We start from the raw sequence: 25,894 nt of genomic DNA, 5'->3' as shown, positions 1-25,894 counted from the left end.
ATTAAAAAAGTTAAAAGAATCAATTAAAAAAGTTAAAAATTGGCTGCCTTACAAAATCACAAAATTGACAATAAAAATACGAAGATTACATATCAAAAAATGTCATAAATTACATAAGTAAAAATATACAATCAACAATCGGCGAGGTTTCCATTTTGCTATACCATGAAAACTTCGTGCCATGGGAAATCGTTCATTCAAAAATCGTCGTAACCCTCAGGAACTTTGCATCGAGTAAGCCCGCAGGAACTTTCACGGTCAATCCATGTATTTGTACTTGAATCGGCCGTTCATTCATTAGCCAACTTTATTCTCTTGTGTCCTATTGACGTAGTGTTCTTCCGGTAAATCCTCGCCGTGAAAAAGCTTTCCGTATTCTGGATAAATGTTTTTACAACGACCAGATGTCGCAACCAAAGTTAATTAACTTACACAACTGCTCACGATTATGAATCGAAACCGCGAACATATCGTTGTTATGGTGCTTGCTTGGACAGTTTCCCAATTCAACGTGAGATCTTGAGTGCATCTAAAAAACTGAATTATATTTTGGAAAAACTTGTAAGACAGATGTTGCAATTTTTGATTTTATCAAAGCAATAGAAATTATTTTTATTATCATACATTCATATATCGATTTATATATCTTTATTTTTTTTTTTAAATAATTTCTTTTTATTAAATTTTTTAATTATTGGTAAGACAAAAAGAAGCCACTATTTCATTTGCGCTTCTGAAACTCAGATTACTGTGACCGGAAACCTTCTTTATCCAAGCTTTCTTTGTCGTTAGTAAAATTCGCTTCAGGTTTCCAATACGGGACCCTTCGAGACACCTCATATCTAGCGTAATTTTATTATTCACCCGCATTCTTTACCTTGGCGCTATCTTTGAAGAAATTCGATATAAGAATCGGGTCAAAGGAATGCATACTTAATGAATCGTCGTTTATGAATCAAGATTCCGGCAATCTCACTAGATAATAGTTCTATACTCTACCGAGGAAATTGTCTAACTGTTTTATGTCAGTGTTATACAGTATAAAGAGATAGTGCTATTTTATCCCGATTAAAAAAGGAATGAAAAATGTTTTTTTCTCTCCCTCTCTCTTCAATTTTTATAAAACAGAGTAATTCAAGAATTATTTATTTTTTCGTGATAAATCTATAAATATGCTCATTTATATAATAAATCATTAAATTTATGTTCAAAATTATAAAAACTATAAATTTTTATTACATTTTATTTTTTACAGATATCTTTATTACAGATAAAATCTAGATTATAAAAATATAAAAAGTAATATTATTAAAAAACTTCTTTTATTAATAAACGTAAAAAATCAATAATAAATCAATTGTCGAAAATAAAAGAGAAATAACAAAAAATTGCGCTGTGTCAGCGAACTCGACAAATTTAAATTGATGCAATCGTAGATGCAAATATTCATCTCACTCGTAACAACGCAACAATAGAAAAAATTTAATTTGTTTTCACGGCACTGTCGTTGAACAGTAAACTAACAAAAATTGTAAAAATCTGTCGCGTGCGTTAAAAAAAAAACTACATCACAAAAGAGTACTGAGAAAAGAATAAACTGTAATGTAATCAATTCGAAAAACAAAATTTTCTCTCTTCCACGCGACAATAATAGAAACATAAATCAAATTTTTCAATCGATTAACGGAGACAGATCAACTTACGTTTCGATTAAACGAGATTAATTTGATTACAAATTCTCATTTATTTACGATTTCTTTAGTGCTATGAGGAAAACTATTGTTATTTTTAACTAAAGTCAAAATTGAAGAGAAAGAGAGAGAGAGGGAGAGAAAGAGAGAGAGAGAGAGAGAGGTAGCTTGCAAGGCCATGCTTACAAATCTGATGCAGATAGATGGACGATCAATCTAGAGATGTTTGCAATTAGAGTAACGTAATTTCGCAGCGCGATAGCGGATGTACTCGCTACGTAAACTGTAATCAAATCGCGTGTTGCGTTTGTATCGAGGGGTAGTAACGAAGGGAAGAGGGAAAGGACGAAAGGAATCAACACTATAAACTAATGCTGCCCTCGCCGGAGACAGCAAAGGCGATTATCCTCGGTTCTGTAACCGGAAGGCAAGAGCCGTCAAGAATGCGATTAGAACGGTCTAAGCGCGATTTTCCGGGAACAGGTGTTATCGAGAGTGATGATTTATAAATGGCAACAATACGCCAAATACGGCATTTATTGCTTGGAAATGGCTTATAAAGTATGATTTTTGAAAGTGATCGAGTGCAATTTTAAAAATATAAAGACAATTTAGATAATTTTAAATTTTTTCCCAAGAAACTTAAAAATATTTTTAATATAATATTCTTAATGAATATATTATTTAAAACAAAATATAACACCAACCAATACATACATATATAATTAAAAATAAAGCTAATTGAAAGATTAGCTTTTTGGAGTGTTAATATACGCGTTAAATCGATATCAAAATGAAATATAAAATTTGTCTCACGACATACTCTTATATTTCGAGGGCATACCGTTTGCTGCAGAAATTGCTGCTAGATTATTACATGAATAATCTCACGGAGAGAGCAATGCGGGCTCTTATACGGATATATTCATCAGGTATGATACAAGATTACTTTGATATCTCGCGTTCCGAAACCTGCCGGAAGTACAGCGGCAACGCGAGATATCAAAGTCCAATCATCGATTTTGACAATGCGCAACGACCCAGATCTTTCTACTTTCGATGTACAGCGTCGCATGAAGTTCAGAAAAATCACCAGACAGAGAAGCTGACGGAATTTGAAGAACATTACTTTCGTCGTACGTTTGTCGGCTTTGCGATCCGACACGGTAACGTCAAAGAGTGCGACTTGGATAAAGAAGAAAAAGATAGCGACACGTTTCTCGCGAGTACGACGCGGGCGTTTCTCAACTTTCGTCGCATTTGTCACTCACGTAATAGTCGTCCTCTCCGAAGTTTTGTACGCGTGTATCCCTTATTCCTCGCTTTTTCATAGGATTTACATGTTGTTATGTTCGCACTTTTGTCGCGCTATCTTTGCCTTCACAATCCGCCGCGCGGGGGGTTTCCTCCCAAGCAAAATTGAAATTTCTGCAGTGAGGATATAAACGTCGCTCCTGCTTTGGCATTCTATTTGTATGTATTTATTACATAAAGATGAGGAGTTGTAGATATAAACAAACGTAGAAAGAGAAAGATATTTTTTCTTCAATTTATATATATATATATGCACATTTCTTAATATTAAACATTCTATAATGCTAATCAATTTTTATTGTTTTTGTATTTGATATATAGATGATATATTAGATTTTTCATTTTTATAATAGTTTAATCTGTATGTGCCTTTTATATAAAAGAAGATTGTTAAATTGTTAAGAGAAAAAATCTAAAATAAAACTTTCTCTTCTCTCTGTTTTTACCAAATACATTACAATCTTTTTAACATAATATTTGCTTGTTAGTTCCACAATAATACCGCATTTAAGCGATTATCAAAAGAATCTGGGCGATGAATAATTAACCAACCAACGAATCGCGTCATGTTCCTAGATATGACAAAGCCGCGAAAAAGGGGTGTCGACGACGTCTTCGATAAACCGTGGGAGGCCGAAATTTTCAAATCTTAATTGCGGTGAAATGGTGTGTAATGACGTGAAATATTGCCCAGAAAAAGATGCTGACTCTTATTACGGCCAAGCGGGCACCAAACCTTTTAATCTGAAGGCTTCCCGCCTCCGCACCTGCAGGAGAAAATGCTGACCCGTCAGTTCCATTGCCAATCTGTTACGGGGTCGCGAGAGTATTCTCGTGTGCACTTTTTTTATCTCTTTCGCGTTTTCCTTTGTCTAACATCATCGCTTCCGGCCACAACAAGTTGAATTTTCATATACGATTTTTTTCGCGTTCGTGTTCAAACAAAACATTGTCGATCAAATTTCGATCGCTTTTTTCATACAATCTTTTATTTTTTATACGTAAAACATTTTTTTAATTAAAACTCTAATATTTTTTAAGTTAGATTCAAGAATTATTTTAAGAACACTATTACATCGTGCTTTTTTCTTTTTTTTTGTAATAAATCTCTTGCACATCGAATACATATAAAACGTACATGTCTGTCTGAATTTTTGTACCGTCGCGTTTCAAAGGAGACAAAGAAATCAGAAAATTCGCGTATCATCTTATTCGCGGAATTCTCGCGGGACCAGCAAATCTCGGCTCGTTGCTAATTAAACGCGGACGGTTCGTTAGCGAAGAACGAGACGCGGCTTTATTTTAATCTCAAACAATGGTCAAAAGCTTCGACAAGTTTCACACAGACTGCATTTTATTTCGCGCAACACTTTGTTTCGCTACGTCGCGTCGTCGAGTCGCGTTTATACGCCGGTTGGTTGACGGGCCTTATTTATTCACCCGCTCATAATTCTAACGCTCTCGTCGAATTTAATGGGACGTATATTTCAGTGAAACGTCGCGTCTCTATATAACGCGACATTATCACTCATTTCCCAACAAATATACATTAATATCAGAATAGCTTCATTTCATACATTAATTCAAAAATCACAGATGACTGATCATTCCTGATACATGAGAATTGAACTAATTTTGTAACAAATCGCGAATATGGAATTACTGTTGTACTCAAGCATTGATTAAAAAGAAATTTATGGATTTGAAAACTTTCGACGTTATTACATATCTATTTTACATAATAGAATATTGCGGTATTTTGCGGTAAATAGGAACAATCTAATAATAATGCCTGGATATTAATATTCATTTTCAATGATTTTAGAATATATCTGTTATTATTCTTAACAATTCTATTACGATTTTAATCTTACAATTAATGATGATTACTTGATGATTGCGTGAATAATTTTATCATTATTATTTGATTAATTAATTGTTAAAGCAATTACATGTAATCGCAATAAAATTGCCTTGTAAACAATATATAACTACGTACATCGTTTTTTGACAACTATTACTTAGATATCGATTTTTCAAAATTCTCCAGTACCATACGTGTTTATCCCCGTATCACAGCTATCCTGATTGACCCTACTGTAACTCCAAATCGGTTTCCGGATTCACGAAGGCACGTGATTGCGCACGGCAGGGCCGTAGCGTCTAGAAGGGTGCAAAGGGGCGCAGGCGCCGTACCCAAGACCGATCCTCAGTCGTCGACGGAAGCTGAAACGCGCGGCTTCGGGGCCGCTGGTGAACCGTAAAACGATGACGTAGATGTACACATTTTGCGCGCGCCAATTATCGACGAGGAGCGGCGTTTCGTATGTGATAACAGTCCAACCGAGCGCCGCGATACGGACTGGACGATTTTTTTACTCGCACGCGATGTCATAGATAAGATTCAATATATTTCATAGTCCAGGCTTGCAGTTGTCAATGGCTATATATAAAAGTGAGTACTGATTTGTATTTTTGTATATTTAATCTTTTTGTAAATTACACAAAGTGTATATATATATAATTTCAATTTAAAATAATCGATGTCGATTGTGTTCCGTGTTTTTTTTAATAAAATATAAAAACGTTAATAAAATATAAAAACATCCCTTTTCGATAATTAATCAATTCAAATAAAGATCGATAAATCCAGTCAGATAGATTACAACAGAAATCAACGATATATTTTATGAAATTTAACAATTTCTGAAAAAAAATTAAAATTATATATATATATATATATATATATATATATATATATTATATATAATACAATTAATTATATATGTATAAGATTTATTCAGTAATGCGATTATTTCAAAACCCGTTGTAAAATTTAATTTTTAATGTAAATTCAAATGGCTCTAACATCGCGAGATATATCGTTAAAGTTTGCAATTTAGATAAAGCTCGCGCAGTATTGAGCTTTGCTTACTACATTGTATCGCCGCGAGTGTCGACTATATCTAGATTCTAATCGGTTCACTCGATTTCCTAGTGTATGAATTGCGGTAACGGCAACTACTGCCTGCTGTGAAATACGTTTGACCATCGACGCGGTATAACTACTGCCCGGCATAATTCTAAATAAATTCTTCATGCGCTTCTCAAGGAAGTTTATTTCCACCACTCACAAATCTGAATATTCCTATCAACTCGTGTTGAACAACTGTCACTTAGCCAGGAAATAAACGTAAAATTCTCTGAATTTAATATATGAAGTTTATGCCATTTTTATATTGACGCACTAATTTTTATTGATTTGAGAAAATTTTTATTGATTCAAAATTTTTTTTTAATTATTTTTTATTAACATTTTTATTGACACTAATCTGATGTTGTAAATTATTTTCGTTTGTTAATATATATTTTTACTGTTTTATATATATATATATATATATATATATATATATATATATGTATGTATGTATAGCAAATATAAATTAAAATTATTTATTATAATACTAACATAATATTTGTATAGAGTTTTATAATATTTTGGTCGCAAGAAACACAAGTAAGTAAATAACAATTTTACGACAAATTTAAATACATTAAACTATAATTAGTAAAACTTTGTGAAAGAAGATTACGTAAAGACGTAACAGGCTTTAAAAGGACTAGAAGCTTTTAAAGGATTAATTTTCTATCCGTAATTAGTTACAGTGCAGCACAACTTTCATGTGTACTGTTTCGTATTTGTTTTGCTTGCCATATACTTCGTTAGACTTGTTACGACACCGCAATTACGTGCTCACACAAACTTTATAGCCAGCTACCGAAAACTATGGAACTATAGTAACATGATCACTTTATTCGCAATAAATACATAACGTTATCTAAAGAAAAAATGAAACATTTTTAAATAATCAAATTAAACATATATATTTTACTAAATGTATCTTGGAAATTATTAAATCTTTTTTGAAAAATATATATGTGTTGTCACGTCAATATTTAATCAAATTTATGCAAAGTTAAGGCCGAAAACAGTCAGAGACATTTTTGTGATAGGGTTTATCCGCGAAAAAATGTCCGCTACGCGACATTTTTTTATTCAACTATATAAAGAAACCACTAGGAAATATTCATGTCAGTCTACTCGTTCAATTTAATAACGTCGGTCTGACACTTTATACGTGACCAGATTTCTATTCTATAAGTTGAGAAGCAAAGAAGAGATAAAATTTTTCCCACTTGAACATTGCTCTTGTCTTTTCATTAATTATCAACGAAAAGATTGAATCTTTGAAAGTTGTACGTCTCTGGGATATATTACCAAAGTATCGTAAAACATTGTTGTTAGTTGTAAGTTTGATAATATAAGTAATTAAACGACTCAACGAAAACATGCGTATGTTTATTTTAACATATTGCTAAACAAAGTAAAATATCTTTCTTATGACTATATAACTTTCATTAATCTTAATTTATCTTACAAAACCTTTGGAAAAATACAAATCTTTTTAAAATTTGTTTTTTTTATCTTTTTCTGTTAAATATATATTCCAATATAATTAATAGAAAATAGGAAGAGAAAAAAATTGATAATATATTTTTTAATTTTTATCAAACGTGTTATAACAATCAACGATATGAATTTACGGCAAGTTCTAATTATCTATAAAATTAATCGTAAACTTCTATATTATTTTAATATATAGTGATATCTTTTTACGGGAATATTAAAAATAAATTATTTAATTAAGCGATAACTACATGCACATTTAGGAGTCTAAAAATGTACGAGTTAAAAAAAATATAAATCTTTTTATCGCGTTTAATTCCTAACTTCCGATTATGCATTCCATAGAGACCTCTCTTTAGTCCTTCCATTAGAAAGGTAAGGAACTTTATCACCGTTCCTGGCGAAAAGCCTCGAATACTCGAGTTAAACGGCCTCGTAATGGCAAAACAGCGCGCGGTCACGCGATTCCGCAGATCTCGGCGCAATTTTTTTTCTTCCGAATCAGCCGTTCCGAGAGAAACGTAGAAAGGGAAGGATGAGGGACGAGAGAGAACGCAGCTGTGGTGCTTAAGGGCGACGAGAATTTGAATAAAATGTGCGGCAAATCGGAGAGAGGGCTTTGCCTTATCCCAAAAACCCATTTCGGAAAGAAATGCGAGTTACATAGGGTGGGAAAACTCGTAAAAAGCCGCGCGCTGTCGGGAGCCCGCGCAGTCTCCCGACATCTCGACATTTGCGGACCTGGATGGTCGAGAGATCCACCCACTTTTTCCCTCCCTCGCGCTTTTTTTTTTTCCCTCCGCCGCGAATCGGTCCCGACCATTTGCGAAACGATCGCGATTTGCAAGCGACTCGGTGTTCGCGGAATATTCTATTCATTCTCGTCGTCTAGCATCATCCGGAGTCGTTAAGAGCCATCATCTCGCCTGCGACGCTATTCCGCGCTATTACGCGAACACGTAACGCAACATGCCTATACGCGTTTTACCTAAGACAAAGGGATAGGATTGAAACGGCGGATGCTGCGAACGAGGCGACGCGCCTCGAACCGTAGCAGATTTAATGCAACCGGTACGCTTTCGGAGGAAACGTTTAATAGCGTTCATATGTACTGCGCAATTGTGCTGCTTTCTGCAGTACGTAATAACGATGGTCTTTTGTAATTGTCGATACTGAGTCACGATAATATTCCTGCATCTCGACGATGCATTAACGTGCAATTTTAGATGAAACAGAGACGTGAATATTCTTTACGGGTGTTTTAACGCAACTGTGAAAAAAAAAACAAGATCTATATACATATGATTATTCTTATTAATGTATTTTAACATGTATTTTAATATCAACATAAACATATAAAACATGTATTTTTAATATCAAATCCTGGCAGAGAGAGATTATGCAAAACGGAAGAATTGAATAAAAGATATGCAAATAGCTGACAGCGTATTCGCAGTAACATCGATTCTGCGAGCACCCATTATCTACATGTCCATCGTTATCCGTTACACAAACCATCGTAATACTTCGAACAAATATTTGCTATCGGACTTTCGTTTGTAGTTATTCTTTGTAAAATACACAAAAGATTCGATCTTAAACAAAACATTTATTCTAACAGGAAATCTAGATTTTATTTCCGGAGACTTTTTCAACGCAAATTTTTCAACGAAAAGTTTTATTCCTCTAACATAACTCTTTTTTTATCTTTCTCTCTCTCTCTCTCTCTCATCTCATTAAACAAATACTGAAAATAATCTGAGAATCTTTTATTTCTCAAATATGAAATTAAATCGTAAGAAAATATGTGCATATTATGCAAGGAGATTTTACTTCACGTTGCCATAGTACAAAAACTTACGTTAGTAGAAACACGAATAGATAATTAGTGCTTGCGGGAAATTTAGACTAATAATTTTGTGAAAATGTTGCGAAAGTTTCTCCGTTGCTCAACCTGAAACTTAATCTTCAATGTCTCACGATATTGTCCCAGATGAAAATCAGCTCATCGCATAGAGGAGTAAAGCCATGACGAGCGAAACTTCATTCTATTCACGCCATTTTCGAAAGCATATTGCCAACCACAATAGAGCAGCACAATTACGCGCAGCGTAGATACTTTACTTACATAGCAGCTATGCAACGCGTGTTGCAACAGACACCTTTAGCTATCGCGTCGCACATCGCCCTCAAAGCGCTTCGTTTACCCACGAAATGGAATATTCTATCAGGATCCTATTCTCTCCACCGTTCACATATCCCATTTTCGACTACTTCTTTTACTACTCCCGAAATACTTTGAAAATGTTTTAAGACAATTGTGTAATTTTTGGATCCACGGTATCTCGGTCGCTCTAAAGTTTAATTATATTAAAACCAGAGTATCTATTGCTATGCATGTAATTATCATAAAACAACGCGCCACAACGAAGCTAATTTTGTGCACGCTTTTTTAAATTGGATCACGTAGAAATAAAAAAAAAATTAATATTTTAGAATATTATATTTATTTTCTTTAGAAATAAATTTCATTTTTTTTTAGAAATAAACTTCATTTACTTTTTTTTCGGATGTCGAAATAAAGTTAGAATCATATGTCATATGTCATTGCATCATATTTTATAAAAAGCTCGCGTATGAAACTAAATCTACAAATTTTTAATTTGAAATGAATAAATATCAAAAAGATGAAATATGAACTTCTACGCGAAGCTTTTATTATGATACTCGTTTTTAATATCCCGACATAGAGTGATCTAGCGCTTTCGCCGGTATTATCGCGATTGCATGCAGAACTGAAATTTTTACGTTCGTTTCCATAACCAACTTACACTTATTATAGAGCACCTGCAAATGTCATTTACTGGTTACATTGTCTTTCATGAAAGATTTCGTGCTCATTTATCCCACGAAATAGAATATTACATTTCCTCCATTTCGCAAGGCTCCTTGGTCCTGTCGGCAACTTTTTACCTTGTTCCAGCTGTTGCTCAAGATGAATTTTAATCCGGTACTGTATCCGGTACTGTTAATATGATTAACGTGCAAAATTTCGCAGTAGTATCTCTGCAAATTTAATTACTAGCCAAGTTGCATAGAAATGAATTCGCATACTGCATGAAATAGCGCGAAATCCGTGCCAGTAATTCATTAATCGCGTATTAATTTTTGTTGGCATTTATTTTTTCATACTTTTTACACAAAAAATAAGTATATTTCACATAAGAATGGCATATAAGAAAAAATATAAAACATAGATATTAGATTATATCGTAGCGATGGCGTATGTAATAAAAATCGAGGACGAGGATTCATTGCTGAAAAATTTTAACAGAAAATTATTTTCTTTAAGTTGCATTTTTCGCTACTAATGTTACAATCGATATCGCGCAAAGCTTTCCTACGTTTATCTCGTTGCGTCAATTTACTCGCAAACTGTCAGCTGTCAGTCAGCTGTTAGCCATCCGGGACGCTCGATGGAAAATCTAAGCCGAGACTAACTTGTCCACTCACTATATTCACGTATCCGCCGTCTGTAACTATTGCACCGAAGGCATCGCCGTCAAGTTTCCAACGGATATCTTACCATCATTTTCGCCAAATGGCTTCTCGTTTGTCCAATATCCTGCCAAGTAGAATATTCCATTTCCTCTTGGGCTCCTACAGAGTCTCGCACCGTCGCGCGCGAAATAACCGAGATCGTTTCTTGCATGCGGTCCTTGCATTGGCTTCGGTACAATGAAAATCCTCGGACATTTTGGGCAGCTGACCGGGATTTCGGTATCTTGTCTTGTCGGATCTTGTTGATGACCGCTGATGATCATCTTGTTTTCAGAGTTTCTTGAGTGTGTGACTGAATTAAAATAAAACTAAGAAATTTCTATTTTTCGCGCCAAATATGCGTCATTTTTTGTCTTGGAAAAATTTATTATAAAAATCATATTTCTTAATGTCTGATTTATTGTAATAAATTCATTAAACTAATAAAAATTATATTTTTTATAATTCATTAAATTGCAAAAGTTTAAAGAAGTCTGAAGAATTTTTCTAACTGGATTACTTATTAGATAGATATATTTAAAAATAAAAAGATATTAACTTAAAAAATAGAAATTTTTCTGATTGCCTAACCAGTGTTTTTTTTTCTATTTTCAATTAAACATAGAAACAGATCATAACAAATCTCGTTTTATAAACAAAAGGATTTCCCTTACCTAATCGATATTTCCAATAATAGCGTGCATAGTCGCGTAAAAATACAGTTTGATATATCAGAAAAACCATTTTATTTCGAACGGCTTATCTGCTGTGAAATTTTCGCTATTTTTATTTTTATTACATAACAGGTTATAAACCAAACGCGCGGTCAGTATTATTTAAAATGTAGAAAAATTCAATGCGCGATATCGGATTGGTTCCATGAACGTAGTATTAACACGACGAGTAATACTAAACTCGATTTTTATTGCAAAATTTATCGTATATTTTGTTTATCCCACTTATTCCACTAAATTTCGCTTTTATTTCGATGATCTTAATTATTTTGCGCTTGTCTCATCATGCAAAATTACACAATTTTATTTTTATTGCTTATTGTGCTATATACATAAATATAATATCTCGATTAAAAATTTTGAGATTAAAGAAAATAACCATATTATTATCGCTTATAATCTCGCTGATGACAACACATACGCACGTTGGCCATGCAAATGGACTTATCAATTCGACCCATCTATTACACGAGAGCACAAAAGCGAGTCGACCCTAAAGATCACGTATGTACACACACGCAAAATCGCAACTCCACCCCCTACCAGCGATCCGCATCAAGAGAGACCATTTGATTATCATAAATAGCATCTGTAACGAAAGAGAATCGCGTTCTCTATGGGCAGACAATTCATGCCGCAAATGCGATAACGAAACAGCATATCGATAAAAGTATATACATCTGGCTTAGAACGATTTAATTTCGAGATAATGTCATTGTCAATATTCCCCATTACTCTCACTGTCATTTTGTAATCTCTATAGTCTATCGGAAAATCTCTCTTTAGAAATCAAATATGATTCAATATTATAATTTTCATAGAGTTTTAATTTATGGATATATTTATATATATATTAATTAAATACATAAAGTGTAAATACAAAATATATAAAGTCAATATTAAGCATAGAATCTATATTTTCTTCAAAAAATGTAATATTTATCTAAAATTTAAATAATAAAAATATTAAATATTATGATAGAATTCTTATATATAAATTTAAATGTCATTAATTTTCATTCAATTTTTTTTTTGTATCATGTACAGTCCTTTATGTCTGATCCTATTTTATAAGTCAGAAACAGCTGATTACATAGAGTTAATCATTACATAAAATTAGGAAGAAAATGGCTGTAACGCTGAATCGAGTTTGGTATTTGCCAGCAGGATTTTCTGTGGCCACCAAAATAACCCAGTATCTTCTTTCAAAATACAGTAACGTCGGGTGAATGAGATTAGACGAATAATCGGATTAACGTTAAAACTCGGCGCTTCAAAACACACATGGCAATTGGGCGTAACAGTTAATATCACTCGATAAATAAAAGAAATAATAGACTGAAAAAAGAGGAAATTTGTCAGCAAGTTAAAAAAAAATTGTTAAAACAGTTAAAAAATTTTTAAGTATAAGCGACACAATTAATAAACAATATTTATAATTAAATAACGACAGATTATTTCGAGCATTTTATATGGAGATAATTTTAAGATTGATTCTCACATGATAGAATTGGCATTGTTGTCCGAAATTGTCACTATAGTAAATATTTCATTTAGTTTATGGCTGAAGTAGCAACATTGCTGACTTTGTTTGTATTTTTTCGATGGATATAAAAATATCTTTGTTTTCCATCGTCGCAATATGCGCTGCTTTTCGCGATTGGTGGATTATATTCGCGCGTATATTTCTCGTTACTATTAAAAGCTCTGTATGTATATTAAATTCTCCGGCAAAGAATAATCTTCACGCTTAGCAGTTTTCGCGTATCGAATATCGGAATGGTGAATTCAAAAATAGTGCAATATCGGAAATTCTGAAGAACTCGATTCGATTTGATAAATGAAGGAAAAACGCAGCGGAAAAATATCGCGGCGCGAACAATGGCGGGTTTTTGCAATCATTCATGCGTCACCATGACGACTTCAGCATCTCATTTCCATTCACAAATCCTATAAAATGGCTGATATACCCATAAATTCTACAAAATGGTAGAAAACGGTAAAATACGTGATAGTTTATTGAACAAAATGATTATCCGATCAAGTCTTATTCGATCAAGAGGGAGTAGTTCGTAGAGAGCAAAGTTTCGAGGCGAAACTCGTTGTGTCTCCAGAAACGAGTTAACCAGGAAGGCCATTAGCATAGCCTAGGGATGAGTTTCGGTTAATTTCGCGGTTAACACCTGGGAGCTTGCCCAAAAGCGTTACCGTATTCCGGTACTTGCCTCTCGGGACTTTTCATCTGTCAGGCTAAAAATTACGACGCATGCTTGACAGTTGCAACTTTATTCGCACGCGCAAAGATTGTTACTGCCGCATAAACCTCGTCAAGCCAAAAATTTATGCTAGCCTCAAGCTGTAATTTTCATTTTTCAAGCTGAAAAATGACAATTTTTATATTCGAATCAATGTAACAAAGACTTAAGTAAAAGTAAAAGAAATAGAGAAAAAATAGAAAAATGAAGAATATAATGAGAATAAAATTGGACTTGTTTGATAATATTTTTCTTAATTTTTGTAATATATTTCAAAAACATCATTTTATACTTCTATCAAAACAAGAAAAAGAGAGAGTTTATTTCCGTTACTTTCAAAAATTATATTTCTTCAATTTTGTGTCTCGTTACAGGGAAAACGAAACTATCGCGCAAATTGTGAATATAACAAAAATATGAAAAATTCAATATTTTAGAATCAAAAAATCCCGTTATTTTGGCTCACTTGCAACTCGATATATGTTGTCAAGTCAATCATGATATGTCTACCATCGTATTCGACTCGCATTCGTGTGCGCTTTTCGGATATGAATAACTTTCGATATGAGCCACTGAATTCCAAGCCGCTTCGTCGCTTCTCGTCGCTTTCACGCACGAAATCCAACCGTTCATGGGTTTGCATTTGCAACAGAGGTACGATGCAGTATTTCACGCACTTTATTTCGGATAGCCACGACCATAAGCGCTTTTACAAAGTAGTCTGCGCTTATGGTTGCGTACTGTTATCCGTGCAAGAATGACAGATAGAGAGAAAAAAAGAAATAAATTGTTGAAATATCGGCAAATAAGCAAAATAATATTTAAAATTAAAATCAAAAATATTTATACTATTTTTTTTTATTAAAAACTTATCGGAGCAAGTAGTAAATGTGATGCCAAATAAAAGCATCGAAAGCTCGATGTTGCATTCGAAATTATTGGGTCGCAATTCGATGAGATACATAATACAGTGATGCAATGACATTTATGTCGCAGCTTGATAAATCGTCTCGTTAAGAAAATATTCTTCGTGACCATTGGGAATCCATTTTCTGCACGGTGAATGTGCCGTTAAATCGTTTTAACAGCCTGAAAGCGAAAGGCAGCTTAAGTAAAGCATCTTGAGATATCGTACCATTCACTTCTGTTTCTATCTCTTCGTTACCCGCCATTGTTCTCACTTCCTTCGTCAAGATTCGTTATTTCCTCAACTTCTTTTTCATGCCATTAGATTTTTCATCATTTTCTTCTGTCATTCTTGCGCGATGTCATTCTAATAATTATGTTTGCTCTTTTGCAATACAATATAAACTACTTTATAAGTTTCTTTTTATATTAGGCAAACTAAATATCTCTTATAATTATGATATACAATATCTAAATTACAAGATTTGAATATTATCATGTTTATATTAAACTTATGATGCAATATTGTCTTCTGATATCTTATTTTTTCAAATATTTCAGTATACATATCACCTAAATAAAATTCTGTTTTGTATTATATTATAAATTAATAATCAAAGAGCAGACTCAAATCAATAAAGATAGCAAGAAGAAGTAATATTATCAATATGTATAATTAATATCTTATTTCATATTATTTTAATATAAACAGCATAAATCATCGGAAAAAAGTAGAATGTTAGACGGTCGTACCATGTTTATTACGATATATTAATCATATGCCACATATATTGTTTGCAATGCATTTCCTCGTAGCCTGCCATTCTGACATAAAAAGCAGAGACAAAGCGGAAACGAATAACATGCAACGGCGAAAAATATGTTAATTAATATCGCGCGCATGATCAAACGAATAACGCGCCGCACTCGGCCGTTGTTTATTATGCTAAGAACAATACTTGTGTGACATACGCGCTGTATAATGCAGGCGTGAAAAAAAATTTTTTATCTCGTTTACAGCCGCCGCCGAGACGGGGAAAATATATTTTTCGTGGCTGTGCGTGCGGCTGTGACAGTCCTTTTTCACAACCCGCGATATAAAACATCGTTATTGCCGACAGAACTGCCGGCTGAGATATTCCTATTCAACGCGCTTTTCTACGTGATGTTCCGTGTGAAAAAAAAAAATACTAGTAGTATTAATTACTGGCTGGTGACGCACGACGTCGTAGTGAGAGAAAAATAACGCAAGCATAATGTGATGTAAATGTTACAATGATTTATCAACGATCGCCCGCGAGTTTTGATAAACTTTTATATAATATTTTCTTAATGTAAATTAAATTTAGATACGGTTGAAGTATATGGATATAATTGTTTTGACAAACCCGTGGAGATTCTCGCCGTCCGTTATGATCTAAAAAATATTTTTGTACGAAAAATGCGAGCTAACGCAAATATATTCCGCATATCAATGAATTCCGACTCGGTTATCTTTAGTCATATTATTTCTATCTGCGAACAGTTTTTTAATAATTCTCTCTCTCCCTCTCTCTCACACATACACACACATTTCATAACAGGATAAATTTTATTTGTGTAACGTCAATGTACACAATAATGCTAAATGAACATTACACCTGCATTTTCAGCTAATTTATTCGAATTAATTATTGAACCAGTTGATGAATTTGTCGCTTTAAATATACTGTTTTTACAATTCGCACACTGTCGATAAATAATAAAATTTATTCGTAATACATATATATATATATATATATATATATACCTATATATATATATATATATATATATATATATATATTTGTATAATTACACTCACCATACGTGGAATTAATTTCGAGCTGATACAAACTTGAAAATTTATATGTGAACACTTTGAGTGCATCGTGCACTTTATTGCTAATGCGAATTATTTATAATATATTCTAATTCTCGCCGCAAATTATTCTCGCATGCCTTCATCGTCGAATGAAAATTACGATCATATCGAGCACAATGAAACTCCCGAAGAATTAATTTTTATAGATTGCATGGTTGCTTACTCGTGTATCATTCGAAATGTCTGCAATCCGCAAGGTCTCCTCTCGGTCCTCCGCGGTTAATTTATGCGGTAATTGCAGTTACAGTACTGATGGATTCTCGCCGCTAACTATGTATCGAATTAACGGGCGAGTAATTAATTTCCTCCGTTTTACTACGTTAACTCCTCTATCGAGATAAATCACGCCGATGGAAACGTAACTTTACGTTCATACGCGCTCATAAAATTAAAACGGTTTTATTCGCGATCGTTCGCGCGAGATTATCAAACTCGGCCATTACGCCGAGTTTGGTGCGACTATTGAAAATTGATTCAACACGTTGTAAATTTTCGTTCGTGTTTTGTATCATGTAATAAATATATTTGCTTGGGTATGATAATCAGATAAGATAGGCACATAACTAATTGCCATAAATTGCCACAATTAAATTAATGAATATAAGAAAAAGAGGGAATTAAATTATCAAAGTATTTCAACGTGAAATGCTTAAATATAAATATCGTAGTAATCGAGATATGTATATTATGTATACATCCAATCGAATTTTAAATTGTAGCTAAGTATATGCTTGTACATCTTGAATTCGATATTGCAAAAATTTTCATGTCGAAAATCTGATAATAAATACTGGTATATGTATAAAATAATAAATATCTACCCGAAGCGTGAACAGATTTGCCACGGAAATCGGAAACATATTCTGCGCATCTGTTCAACTCCGCTCACGTAGTCGTAACACGTATGTCATCAGATGGATCTGATTAGGATTCTCGAAATTGTAATGCTACGCTATACTTGTACCTCAATTTAAATTTAAACCACAATAAAAGATTTTAATTATAATAAAAATCTTTCTCAAAATAAATATTATAGTGTTTTATATTTAAATTATATACATTATGAATTCACGATCAATAATGATTTCATAAATATAGATACAAAACTGTTAATTATAAAGAATAATGAGCTTAATTGATTACATGGCAAATTATTTCTATGTGAGACAATACATTGCATAGAATTACGTATTACTTGAAAAAAATAAGAGAGTCTTTATAATCGCAAAAAATTTCCAAATTATTAAAAGAGCATCAAGCAGTACACAATATATCCATTTAATGTAATTATTAAAAACTTTTTCCTCAACTATTGTACGTGTCTATAAGGGGCAAGAGTTCGCAAGCAAGTCCGCGACTTTAACACGATCAACAGATTATTATCGCGCGATTTGATACTCTCGATTTAGGAAACGATCGTTACTTTAGCGAAAATTGCTATTAGCCCGGTCAAGCGTAGACGAAGTTTATGACACGAACGATAATGAATAATACCATTACGGAAAATCGTTAATTCGCTATTAGCAACTAGACCCTGCTAGGAAATCCTGTACAAATACTCGTAAACTGAATTTGTTCGCTCATTTCGATAATGGATATGGAATCACACGACGCGTGCGCTGCACCATGACAATTCTGTCATCGTGTATTCAAAGCAAATGAACGATCACGTAGCATGTAGTGTGCACGGCGGTATTTTGGACGAAATGCATTTGCGAATAACAAGAATAATTTGAATATGTATTATACAATCTTGAGAATATGTATTATATAAAATATATATGTATATATTATCTCTCTTTCTTTAATATTTTATATATACATATTAACATATCTCTTGTAAAAAAAATATATATATTTCTAAATAACATAACATTAATATATCCTATCAATATCTTGATAAAAAATATATAACATATTTATCTCTACATAATTTTTGTATTAGAAAAAATATTATTTAATATACGTATGTACAAATTAACAGTGTATATGCGAGTTGTTTTTTCAATAAAAATTTTCTGTTTCGCGAATTAATAATCGATACTCTACGTATTATAATGAAGCACCAAGAGCGAACAATGGAAGTGTGCAATCAGTTTACAGAGGGGGATTTTAATATCAATTATTTATGCAAAAAGCTAATCTCTCTATACGAGCACATAGAAACGAACGTTACGCTGGTAGATCAAAGTCAGTGAAATACAGTAGTATTACGTGCTAATGCTTCTTGTTGAAATTATTCGTCAGAATAAATGAGATTTCTACTGCTTTGCGAAAGCCACTGATGAGGCATTGAATTAAATATTGTCCTATTTCGCATTTCTTCTTTATAATAACTAACGTATATAAATTGCACTACTTTGTAATTATGTAACATTGAAAAAAATGTATCCATATGCATATATTTAAGATAATAATTTAAATTTTTTAGATGTAAATTATTGTAAAGTTGTAGTTTCTTTTCTCACAAAAGAAGAAAAAAAAGTTCAATTTGGAGCTCTCGAGAGAACAGTTCTTAAATTTTTGAATTCATTCAGGAAAACTGCAGTTTTTGAGAAAATCATAAATAATAAAATATCATACTCTAAAGAAAACAAATTACAGTCAACAGCGAATTATACAGCTGAAAATTGTTATGAATGAAATAAAATATCATCATCTAAATGCTCTTCAAGATCGCAGTTTAAACATCGACGATCTATTTATTAAATTCAATTTACTGCAAAATTGTTTGTTCAAATTGAATCCGCAATACATATAATTTTATATGAAACGTGTTCGACGAGAAATATCACATGATACGGACTTTCCGTAAATATAACGGATTCGAGCGCGAATGAGCTTAAACAATACGGGAAAAAAAAGGCCTTTGAAAGGCCGCGTAAAAAGAAAAAGGCCGGCGAAGGAGCGCAATTGCAGCGCAATTCAACGAAAGATCACGCGGCAAGGAAAACGCCAGAAGCGAACAGGATGCGGAAACGGTCCGAGTTCCGCTCGTTTCCGGTACGCACGGATGGAGCGAAAATCCAGGATGGTGGTTTTGCATTCACCGAAAAGACCCCACGGGTGCTCGCTAAAGAAAAGTGCGAGGAAACCAATTCGATGTCTCTTCCGAGGATCTTTTTGCCGCCATTTCCTACACGAACTAGTTGAAAAGAATCGAAGATTATTGAATAATAGTGGATTCGAAATGGGATCCAATATGCAAAGAAAGTGTAATAAATGGATTTTTTTACGTCTTGCCACGTGATCTGTGCAAAACAATTAAATTCATCAGCTTCATTAATAAATCAAAATGTTTTAAAACTATTGAATTGTCCATGTTTTATCAATTAATTTATTAACTATAATAAATTCACAATTTATTTTAATTACGATTTTAACAGGAATAAATATCTATATAGGATCCTAATACAAATTTTGTAATTTTAATATAATGTAAAAAATAAAATATCACAATGTGTCGTAAGTAAAATAAAAATGGTTTTTAAATTATTAAACTACACAAGGATTTTGTTATCTACTCGCATCATCCAGAATTAATTTGCTAAAATACTTCAATATTTAATATTAATTAATGAATATTAAAAGATTTCGATGTCAAAAAGTCTTTTATTTAATTATAAAAAATATATTACAAAAGAAAACATTTTTTTCCCTAATTATAAAAAAATGTCATATACAATAATGTATCTACACACACATATTTTCAACAGATTAAATAGTATAATTGACATCGCAAGTGATATTGCAAATTTTAGTTCTACAATTTTTAACGGATTTGAATAGTTTTAATAAAATTATTATGTCGTAACCAGAAAATTATATGAGGATCCAACAAACGCAGTTTTTTTCCTCTACAAGATATTCTGTCGAGAATTGCTTCTGCAAAGTGCTCGCAGATCTTTTTAACCGCGCATTTTTCATCTCGCTCGGCATTTTCTCTCGTAATTTCACCAAGAGCAGGTTGAATGTAAGCTGCAGTCGTTTCAGGATGCATCGTCTTCGGGCGATTACGTCATCCGGCTCTGCGGCACTGATTACGCCGAGATGCTCGCGAATAGAGACATAACGAAAGTAAATGGCTAAATTTCATTCTCATCTTCTTACGAAAATTTTGCCGTCACTAACTAAATTCGAACGATAAAATGCACATACATATTGTATTATGCATAAACGAAGATAATATACATACATTTACATACACATACATTTACATACACATACATTTTAATATACATACATTTACAATACACATATAAACGTAGCAATGCAATTGCAGCAATGCATTATACATATCACTATTATTTTATATATTAAAAAAATTAAAAATTAGCAAAATAAATAATTAGCCAAAATACGATAATTTTGACGATTTCTCTAAAAGATAAGATTTAAAACTATCAAAATATTGCAGACTAGAAAATGAGATAAACGATCAATATTCAATTTGTCTAAATATAACGTTACTTTGTAGATTTTCGTATCCGCTATCAATTGATGAAAAAATGCAAATCGAAATTTAAAAATTTTAACTTTTGACGTTCTCGATAAAAATAAATTGTTATTGAACAGACATAAAAAAATTCCAATTAAGTTATTTATAAATTTAATTATAAATTTGGATATTCGTCAATTTTTTTACGTAATATATATAGGGAGAAGAGTGGGCGTTTAATTATTGCGAAAATAAATTGCAGGTAATAGGTAGTTTAAAAATAATTGAAAATAACGTATAACTATGACGAGCAAAATTTTAAGAGAAAAATATAAAAGTAAAACTCGCTTCTAAAATTGACGGATTACAAGGAGAAAGGAGCATAGAACACTCCGTGTTTTATATACAGGAACTGCGGCACAAACTACATGCAAACTGCAGTAGTACTTACAAAAGTTGAGTAAACAAAAAAGTACGCTTACTGCACTCATATACTATTAATTTTACTAAAAAAAAATTCTTATTTTTAATTCTTGTTATACTTACAATGATTGATTAAGAGATATATTTGAAGGCAGGTTTTTTTTTCTCTTATCGATTATATTGCAAGCATTACAGATTAAAATCATTAAAAAAATTTTATTATGTAATTATAGATATGTTTATAATATTTCAGAAAATTTAAATTTTGGATTTATATTAATATTATAATAAAGTATATATTAATAATATTAATATTATACGTATCTATCTTAAAACATTTTTTTTATTTTTATCTCTTTTCTCAAAAAAAAAAAATTAAAGTTAATTAATTATGTTTTTAAAAACTTATCTGATTTTTAAGCTTTAAAAAATTTTACTCACACATTTATTTATTACATCATACATATTTATCGGAAAAGAAAGAAAAGCTCCCAAAATTATTATTTATGATTTGAAAAAAGTTTAAAATATCAAAAGTTATTAAAACTTAATTAAACGCAACTTAAACTCTATTTAATTTTTGAATTAAAATGCTTTTGTTTAAGATTTTGCTTCTTTATCTTACAGAGGAAAATTTGAAAACATAATATAAAAACATAATCTTTTTAAAAATAACCATTATTTCTTTATTTATACTGTAAAGAGGAAAAGATCTATAGAATGAGTGTAATTATGAAAGATATTCATTAATGAAAACGAGTTGCGACGTAACGTTTATTTTCGCTTAAAAATATTAAAAGTTTTACTGAAACAGGATCCGAGGTGAAATATATTTTTACGTGCGATTGAGCAAACTACCCATCCACGCAATGTAACCTTCGTAAACTATCACCATTACACACGTAACGATAATTTGGGAGGGTTCTGGCGTTTCATTGCAGATAGCTCGTTACGCGAATCGTTGGCGGCCGTTTGCATAAAATTATCGTGGTGCTCGCGAGTTTTACTGCCGGATGTAAAAAGCTAAGTGCAGCTTGCTAACTTGTACTCGGTGGTCGGTGTTTTCTGCGGAGGAAGTCTTCCGAGCGATTACCGCTGTTTCTGTTGATGACGAGTTTGTCGGCCGATTTAAGGTCAATCTTTTCTCTCTCTCTCTCTCTCTCTCTCTCTTAATTTGTTTCTATCTTCTAGCTAGACTACAATCTTTCTCTTAATATGTTGTTAGCAGCAATATACTTTAAAAAATAGAAAAAAGTCATATCTAACAAAACAATTAAATTTTTGATTCAATTTTTATTAATCTACGGAAAAATCCTCAAAGTTTCGACCTTAAATAATCCGATAGTTAGGCCATTCGAGAAATTTTCTCAGAGGAAACATTGATTTTACATTTATCAAGTAATTTGTCAGGAACACGAACGGCGAAACTCCGTATATTCGAAGTACAAAAAAAGCATGCTAGTAAAGCGGCGCAGAAACTTTAGCAATTAATTTTGTATCCGAGTGCTCACTTTATTCTGATACTTAATTCACGACTGGCGGCGGCGAGATAAGGACTGTTTGCGTTTAGAATAGGTTGAATGCATTACCATGTACAAACATGCGGAATATTCTGTATTAGCGGTGCGTTTGAGAAAAAGAATAGATTGAGAAAAATATTTATTTTTTCTTTAAATATTATAATAAAAAAATAAAAAGATGAAGAATATTTAAAAAATTATTATATAATATTAGTACCAAACATGCGTTAAATATTTATGTAACAATCAATAAAAAAATCATCTATTTTGTAATTTCTTAAAACTTTTAATTAATTTTAAACCAAGATTTATAAAGAAATTTGATCTGAAAAGCGAAATAATTGTATCTTGGTTACAAATCAATATATATGGAGTTTAAGTACCTCATAAAAGTAAAATGTCGAGAAATAAAACTTAGAATTTACTTATCTGTTAATAGCAGACGCGCTAAATAATCCCTGCATTTTGCGAGCAGTTAATTACAGCCAGCAAACATACGAAGTTCCTTTGTCCTACAACTCTCGTTTTCCACAATGGCAACTAAATTTACCAGATTCTCGTTGTCGTTGAGTTTGCACTATCGTCGAATTGCGCGACATACAATTTACAAGTGGAAACTCTACCTCTGCATCGACGATACGGTGACACGGTCCAGATAACAGAATATGCTTAACCCGGTGGTTTCTAAACTGAAATATCCGATAAATTTCGACGCAATACATACGGCAACGAAGAAAGATGAAGAATTTATCTTAAATTTGAAAATTAAAAATTAATAATTATAACTCTACAAATAACAAAATATACCGTAAATTCCAGTAAACACAATAAAATATTTTTTTCTACGTTTTTTTATTTTAATCAAAATTTGCCACACAGCACTCGTTTTACCGATTACTCTGATCTTTCTCCTAATTCTTCTATATTTGACTGTTCTTTTTGCTCTTTCCGTTAATTACGATTCGTCGTCACGACGTGATTAAAACTTTTTCCCACTCTTGTTCACTTTTTTTCCTTAGAGCGAGCCCGGTAATAACGATTACTTATTTCATTGTCGGATATCGGGCGTGTCCACACTATGGCGACCCACTGATTGCAATGTATTATGAGGAAAGTTTCCGCGCCGTAATAATAATTATTATACTAATAATAATTTCTACATTTTAGCAATTTTTAATTGCGCGTGTCTGTTTCTAAAAAAGAGTATATAAATTAATTTCAAAAATTTGATATTTTAATAAATTTTAAAAATTTTAAATTTATTTTTAATATGAATATAGACTATAGAGATTTACACTTTACTTTAAAAATAAAAAAAAGAGAAATGTTATGATAAAATAAATAAAGTTTTGATTTTAAAAAAAGTTTGGAGAAAAGTGCACTTTAATAAATTATTACAAGCACCTTGTTGCTGTCAATATAACAAGAAAAATTCGTGACGATGAATGAAACGGCGTTGAATAGCGCTAAGCTAAAGATATTTTAGTAGGAAAAATTTTTCAAGCGTAATTGTCCGCGATCAGCTTACATCTGTTCCCTCGTGATTCGCGGCGAGGAAAAGTACGCTACTTTCGAAAAGTTCACGATCGGAGCGGAAAACTTTTTAATGCCGCCATCCGTACTGGCAAATTTTCACGGTTGCGACACGGGAAACGTGAACTCGCGCTTTAATCGTACAGCAGTATTGCGTAATTAATTCGACTAATTGCGAGTGGTTAGAAGGAACAGAAAAAGCGCGTTTTCCGATACAAGTGTCTAAAGCATAAAAGTTGCCTAGTGCAACCGGTATGAATGCAAATTATAAGAAACTTAGTGAATTTATCGAGTTTATTCGAGCTCTAATTAATTAATTCCAATTTTTGTTACAATAGAAAATACAATAAAATAATATGCAATTGAAATAATATAACATAAAAACAATATAATTAAATATAATAATTTTGTATAATTTAATGTATTTAGTGTTAAAATAACATTCAATATATTCTCTTATATAATCAACAAAAACTTATCTTTAAATTGTTTTAAATCTAATATGTTCACAAAATTGACATTGTTATAATGTAAAGAGATAAAAGGAAACTTTATATTACAGCTCCATATATTATGATACACATAATTATTAATTTTAAAAGTCTAAATTAAAAATTAAGTTCTTTAATTAAGTTCTTTAATTTCTAAAAAAATTTCTTTTTTAAATGTTTCTCGATTTGTTAAAAAAGATGCTGTTAAATGAAATCTGATAGGTGATTACTTTTCATATGTCAGCTCTTTGATCTCTATAAGTGACTTTATATGCTGCAAAATTTTTAATCTCTTCTTTTGAAATTCTGCATAAAAGTAGTAAGTAAAATAAACTAAGTAAAATAAACTCAAATTTTCTCAACAACATTCTCTTTACAGAAAAGTTAATTTAATTGTCGTGTATTTTAACAAGATTACAAAAAGTAAGTGTTCGAAAGTGGCATAAAAATTCATTCTTTTGCGCTATGCCGCGATGAAAATACGAATAGGAGAATATGAGAAAAATATTACTATTTTATAAGCAAAGCAATGAAGCTATAACACGATTAAGTACAAAGTGAACGGTATAAAGTAATTTTACGATTAATATCAGATAGAATCACGTAACAGTGGTAATTGTCTCGTGTAACACAAAGGCGAGGTGGATTTGTTAATTAAAATGCAAGCGGTCTGAGATA

The 25,894-nt window shown here is 32.0% G+C and overlaps 2 protein-coding genes across 3 annotated transcripts in view; one reads left to right on the top strand and one right to left on the bottom strand.

The window, feature by feature from the left end:
• Positions 1-25,894, bottom strand: part of LOC126853286 (neural cell adhesion molecule 1-like) — a 347,428-nt gene that overhangs the window by 253,592 nt on the left and 67,942 nt on the right. The window lies entirely within an intron of this gene.
• Positions 5,242-25,894, top strand: part of LOC126853288 (zwei Ig domain protein zig-8-like) — a 79,898-nt gene continuing 59,245 nt past the window's right edge. Inside the window, exon 1 of the mRNA XM_050598893.1 lies at positions 5,242-5,460. The gene's annotated coding sequence lies outside the window, so the exon portion shown is untranslated. The remainder of the gene's footprint in view (positions 5,461-25,894) is intronic.

This window comes from Cataglyphis hispanica, chromosome 12 (genome assembly GCF_021464435.1).
Source record: "Cataglyphis hispanica isolate Lineage 1 chromosome 12, ULB_Chis1_1.0, whole genome shotgun sequence".
Classification (NCBI taxonomy): domain Eukaryota; kingdom Metazoa; phylum Arthropoda; class Insecta; order Hymenoptera; family Formicidae; genus Cataglyphis; species Cataglyphis hispanica.
This window is presented reverse-complemented; position numbering and strand designations above follow the sequence as displayed.